The following is a 6,367-nucleotide window of genomic DNA, read 5'->3' as shown; positions in this document are numbered from 1 at the left end:
AAGAGCAGGTGTTCATAATGTTTTGTACACTCAGTGTACAGCTCCTTTAAAATGTTATTTGTTGGCATAATACAATAAATAGCCTAAAGTTAAGACTATTTTACAAACTAATGTAACATTCAACCTTAAAATGAGTAACATCTATGGCCAAATTTTGAGGTTACTTTAACTATAAATGTCTTCTCATGTAATCATTATACAGTGAGGAAAAAAGTATTTGATCCCCTGCTGATTTTGTACGTTTTCCCACTGACAAAGAAATGATCAGTCTATAATTTTAATGGTAGGTTTATTTGAACAGCGAGAGACAGAATAACAAAAAAAGTCAGAAAAACGCATGTCAAAAATTTTATAAATTGATTTGCCTTTTAATGAGGGAAATAAGTATTTGATCCCCTCCCAATCAGAAAGATTTCTGGCTCCCAGGGTCTTTTATACAGGTAACAAACTGAGATTAGGAGCACACTCTTAAAGGCAGTGCTCCTAATCTCAGTTTGTTACCTGTATAAAAGACACCTGTCCACAAAAGCAATAAATCAATCAGATTCCAAACTCTCCACCATGGCCAAGAACCAAAGAGCTCTCCAAGGATGTCAGGGACAAGATTGTAGACCTACACAAGGCTGGAAGGGGCTACAAGACCATTGCCAAGCAGCTTGGTGAGAAGGTGGCAACAGTTGGTGCGATTATTTGCAAATGGAAGAAACACAAAAGAACTGTCAATCTCCCTCGGCCTGGGGCTCCATGCAAGATCTCACCTCGTGGAGTTGCAATGATCATGAGAACGGTGAGGAATCAGCCCAGAACTACACAGGAGGATCGCCGTGAAGGACTGAAATCCTGCAGCGCCCGCAAGGTCCTCCTACTGAAGAAAGCACATATACATGCCCGTCTGAAGTTTGCCAATGAACATCTGAATGATTCAGAGGACAACTGGGTGATAATGTTGTGGTCAGATGAGACCAACATTTTTGGCATCAATTCAACTTGCCGTGTTTGGAGGAGGAGGAATGCTGCCTATGGGGGTCAAATACTTATTTCCCTCATTAAAATGCAAATCAATTTATAATATTTTTGACATGCGTTTTTCTGGATTTTTTTGTTGTCATTCTGTCTCTCATTGTTCAAATAAACCTACCATTAAAATTATAGACGGATAATTTCTTTGTCAGTGGACACATGTACAAAATCAGCAGGGGATCAAATACTGTTTTCCCTCACTGTAAAGCGTGCATGTTCAAGATAGCATGCATCGGTCTTTGCAGGTCTGTGGAGATCTTCTGTATTAATCTGCACAGAATGTCGAACAGAATTGATCCCTTGCACCATGTACAGTACTTTTTAATGTACTCTCAACTGCAATCCAGGTCATTTGGTTCTTCTATTAAATGAAGCACAGTGTTAACACATTGATTGTTCTATAAATAAACAAAAAAACTGACATTGCATTCCCATTTGAACTTTGCTGTGCTTTTAAATGTTTGACAGCACAGTGATCAGGGTCGTGCTCAGACATTTTGAGGGGCATGTGCTCAAACAAAAAACAGGGCACACCCTCTCCCCCCAACAACAAAATTGTAAGCTTAGACTCTGAGCAATTATTACAATCTGATGAGTAAAGTTGAGTATTTTGCTAAACGACTTTGAAATGGAATAAATTCTGCACTTATTAACAATGACCACACAATTCCAGACAAAATAGAATATTCTAAGAAATACTGTAGCCTATGATGACTCTAACCGACCCAACTCCATTTGTTGCCATGATCATGCATCCCAGTGGTTTTCAAACATTTTGATCTGCAACCCCCAAAAAGTGGTAGAAATCTTGGGACGTTTGCACGCGCGAAAATGTGAGCACAATCTCTGCACATACAGTTTAAGTCGGAAGTTTACATAGGTTGGAGTCGTTAAAACTTTTTTTTCAATCACTCCACAAATTTCTTGTTAACAAAGTATAGTTCTGGCAAGTCGGTTAGGACACAAGTAATTTTTCCAATAATTGTTTACAGACAGATTATTTCACTTATAATTCACTGTATCACAATTCCAGTGGGTCAGAATTTTACATATACTAAGTTGACTGTGCCTTTAAACAGCTTGGAAAATTCTTGCTTTAGAAGCTTCTAACAGGCTAATTGACCTCAATTGGCGGTGTACCTGTGGATGTATTTCAAGGCCTACGTTCAAACTCAGTGCCTCTTTGCTTGACATCATGGGAAAATCAAAAGAAATCAGCCAGACCTCGGAAAAAAATTGGAGACCCCCACAAGTCTGGTTCATCCTTGGGAGCAATTTCCAAACGCCTATTGTACAAACAATAGTTTGCAAGTATAAACACCATGGGACCACGCATCCGTCATACCGCTCAGGAAGGAGACGCGTTCTGTCTCTTAGAGATGAACGTACGTTGGTGCGAAAAGTGCAAATCAATCCCAGAAAAACAGTGAAGGACCTTGTGAAGATGCTGGAGGAAACAGGTACAAAAGTATCTATATCCACAGAAAAACAAGTCCTATATCGACATAACCTGAAAGGCTGCTCAGCAAAGAAGAAGCCACTGTTCCAAAACCAGCATAAAAAAGCCAGACTACGGTTTTTTATTTTTTTAAATATTTTTTATATATATTGACTTTCAATATGGGGACAAAGATTGTACTTTTTGGAGAAACTCCCTCTGGTCTGATGAAACAAAAATATAACTTTTTGGCCATAATGACCATCGTTATGTTTGGAGGAAAAAAGGGGAGGCTTGCAAGCCGAAGAACACCATCCCAACCGTGAAGCATGGGGGTGGCAGCATCATGTTGTGGGGGTGCTTTGCTGCAGGAGGGACTGGTGCACTTCACAAAACAGATGGCTTCATGAGGGGGGAAATTATGTGGCTATATTGAAGCAACATCTCAAGACATCAGTCAGGAAGTTAAAACTTGGTCGTAAATGGGTCTTCCAAATGGACAATGACCCCAAGCATACTTCCAAAGTTGTGGCAAAATGGCTTAAGGACAACAAATTCAAGGTATTGGAGTGGCCATCACAAAGCCCTGACCTCAAATCTATAGAACATTTGTGGGCAGAACTGAAAAAGCATGTGCGAGCAAGGAGGCCTACATCCTGACTCAGTTACACCACGTATTGTGGGAAGCTTGTGGAAGGCTACCTGATGCGTTTGAAGTTAAGCAATGTAAAGGCAATGCTACCAAATACTAATTGAGTGTATGTAAACTTTTTGACGCACTGGCAATGTGATGAAAGAAATAAAAGCTGACATAATTAATTCTCTCTACTATTATTGTGACATTTCACATTCTTAAAATAAAGTGGTGATCCTAACTGACCTAAGACAGGGAATTTTTACTTGGATTAAATGTCAGGAATTGTGAAAAACTGAGTTTAAATGTATTTGGCTGAGGTGTATGTAAATTTCCGACTTCAACTGTATGTAGCCTGCTATTACAGAATAAGTATTTTCAAGACCCAAGATGGGCTACAGAATTTAAGTTGTGTTTGTTAGCATCCAATGTCATCTAGGGATATATCATGTCACTTCTCTGGAGTCCAGAGCAGCCAATATCATCTAGGGATATATCATGTCACTTCTCTGGAGTTCAGACCATGCAATATCATATGGCCTACTTGTAGCGAAATGTGTTACATGCAAAGAAATTGCAAAATGTATGATATGTTACGAATTTGCAAAACTTATTTTATGTTACGATTTTGGAAAATGTACTATATGTTCGAATTTGGCAAACATATGATATGTTAACAATTTGCAAAATGTATGACATTTTACAAATTATAGCTAGGTGGCTAATGTTAGCTAGCCTATGGGTTAAGCGTTAAGGTTAAGTTTAGGACTTAGGTTAAAGGGTTAAGGTTATGGTTAGGGGAATGGTTAGCTAAAAGGGTTAAGGTTAGGTGAAAGGTTAGCTTAAAGGGTTAAGGTTAGAGGGAGGGTTAGCTAACATGCTAAGTAGTTGCAAAGTATCCAAAAAGTAGTAACTAGTTGAAACGTTGCTAATTAGCTAAAATTGTACATGATGAGGTCTGAACTTTCAACCTTTGGGTTGCGAGACATTTGCATTATACATCCATCCATGAATCCACCCTGACCAACCAAAGTAACCATTTGTCTCCTGTAACTATACCAAATGTAACATACTAAATGGCGTGTCTCGGATGGCGTGTCTCGGATTTACACACAAAATACGAAATGCTCTGAGACCAGGCTGTGCAGAGTGCTCAGTTGCCAGCTGGGTAGCCTTGTTCTTCCTCACAAATATTGTAATCATTTTGCCAGAATATGTATATCTTCATCCCATAATATTGAAGGCAGTGCTATCAGCTGCTTATCTTTAGACATATAGCCCGGTAGTCACCCAAACCTACCTGAAATATGAAAATGATCAATCAAATCACCTGGTAAAGATGCCTCCATAAAATGATGCAAGATTCAGCACTTCATACATTTCAGCTGAAATTATTGTACAGAATTCTTGACACCAACAAAACGTTGAATATTTGGGGCATACGACCATCTCAGCTCTGCAGATTTGGTTGTGAGGATACAGAATCAACAGACCATTTGTTCTATCCCATATTCCATTACATCGTACTCTGAAAATATCTATTGAGGCCAGTGTATTTATATCCTGTATAGCATATTTATTACCTCTCTGTTTCTGTCCCTTACAGAACCTGAACCAAAGCTGTCAAAGGCAAAGGGTTCCTACTTTGAAGAATCTTTGCCATAAAATATACTTTGATTTGTTTAAAACTTTTTGGGGTTACTACATGATTCCATATGTTGGTTACTACATGATTCCATACTACATGATTACTGCATGATTCCATATTATTTCATAGTTTTGATGTCTTCACTATTATTCTACAATGCTGAAAATAGTCAAAATAAAGAAAACCCTTGAATGGGTAGGTGTGTCCTAACTTTTGACTGGTACTGCACATGCCCATGTACATCCCCATGTTCATCTTCTCTTGTGTGTGAATAAAGTTCTTGTGTGTTAACTCTTGGGCCGCTTTATTCCCTCTAACCGGGGACAGTGTCAGTGGGTCACAAACCAGTAAAATACGTCACTCTCACAGGGGCCATGCCCCCAGACCTCCCTAGAAGGCTGTTGACCCCGGAACCCACTGACCTACCCAATATGTAACAGAAAGTTACACCCTTGACCGACCATTAGTTAATTCTGTTTATAGAGTAATATTTAGCTTTTTTGGGGCATCCAAATTCCTTTTTAACATTTGTCAAAACATTTGTTGTGTAGAGTTGCAAATCTAATAGTACACAACACATCAGTTAATTGATGAATTGAAGCTAGGAGGGGGCTTTGGAAATGGTGAATGACAAAACACTGTGGTGACAATACAAACAAACATACCGAAAGACTTAAGAAGAGAAAAATACTATGCAAGGGGACATTGCTAAGGTGGGTGTGGGCAAAAAGTTAAGGGAAGGAGGGGGCAGCGGAGACAGGTGTGTAGGTGTGAGTTTTTTGCTAGATAATTGGTAGTTGAGTAAACATTTCAAATAGGACTCATACAGAAATAGGCAGGTGTATGAAGGATGGGATTGGTTTTGGAATTTCACAAAACTCTGCCTTGTGGAAACTCTGCCTTGTGAAAACTCTGCCTTGTGGAAACCCTGCAACCTGTCTTAACTCAGCAGAGGATTCATTCCCTGTTTTTGTGGGTGAAGGTTTCCTTTTGGTGTCGCAAAATAAGGTATTCCAAGATTGTTGTTCCCCTGGTCAAATACTCTCTATTTCCACGAAAGCATCAAGAGGAAAATTACGTTTACAGGCATGGAATCCCAAAATACATGTGAAGAGTGGATTAAAAATAAATAGTTGTGCTCGACATTTTATACATAAAAGGATAAGTAGTGTACAGTTTTTAAATGTTGCATGCTTTTCTCCTCAGAGAAAACAACAGCTGTTTCAAAGTTGGGTATGGCTGATTTCAAAACTCTTCCACGGTAGGATACACCTGAGCACCCTCTGCTGCAGGAAGCGATCGAGGAGAGGAGGAAGGAGACAACTCTGTTAATCTACTGTATAAACGAATGCTGTCTGACTTCCTAGTTGGTGACAAGACTGTTTGTAATGCTCAGATGTTCTCTCCTCGGACAATCATTTTTCACTAGGACTGCAAACCACAATTATTGTCTCTTAATTTGAGTTGAATGCTAAACAAGAATGTTATCCAGATTATTATCAACTGAATTACCCCAAATGTAAAATTCTTTGAGGTCAAGTGGAAATGGAGTATAAGGGAGAGAAACATATTGCACATAACTTAAATCTTTCTCTGTTGTGAAGAAGAGAATTGTGGCAGCTCTGTA

Source organism: Oncorhynchus clarkii, chromosome 9 (assembly GCF_045791955.1).
Source record: "Oncorhynchus clarkii lewisi isolate Uvic-CL-2024 chromosome 9, UVic_Ocla_1.0, whole genome shotgun sequence".
Lineage (NCBI taxonomy): Eukaryota > Metazoa > Chordata > Actinopteri > Salmoniformes > Salmonidae > Oncorhynchus > Oncorhynchus clarkii.
The sequence above is the reverse complement of the archived record's forward strand: the minus strand, read 5'-3'. Positions refer to the sequence as shown.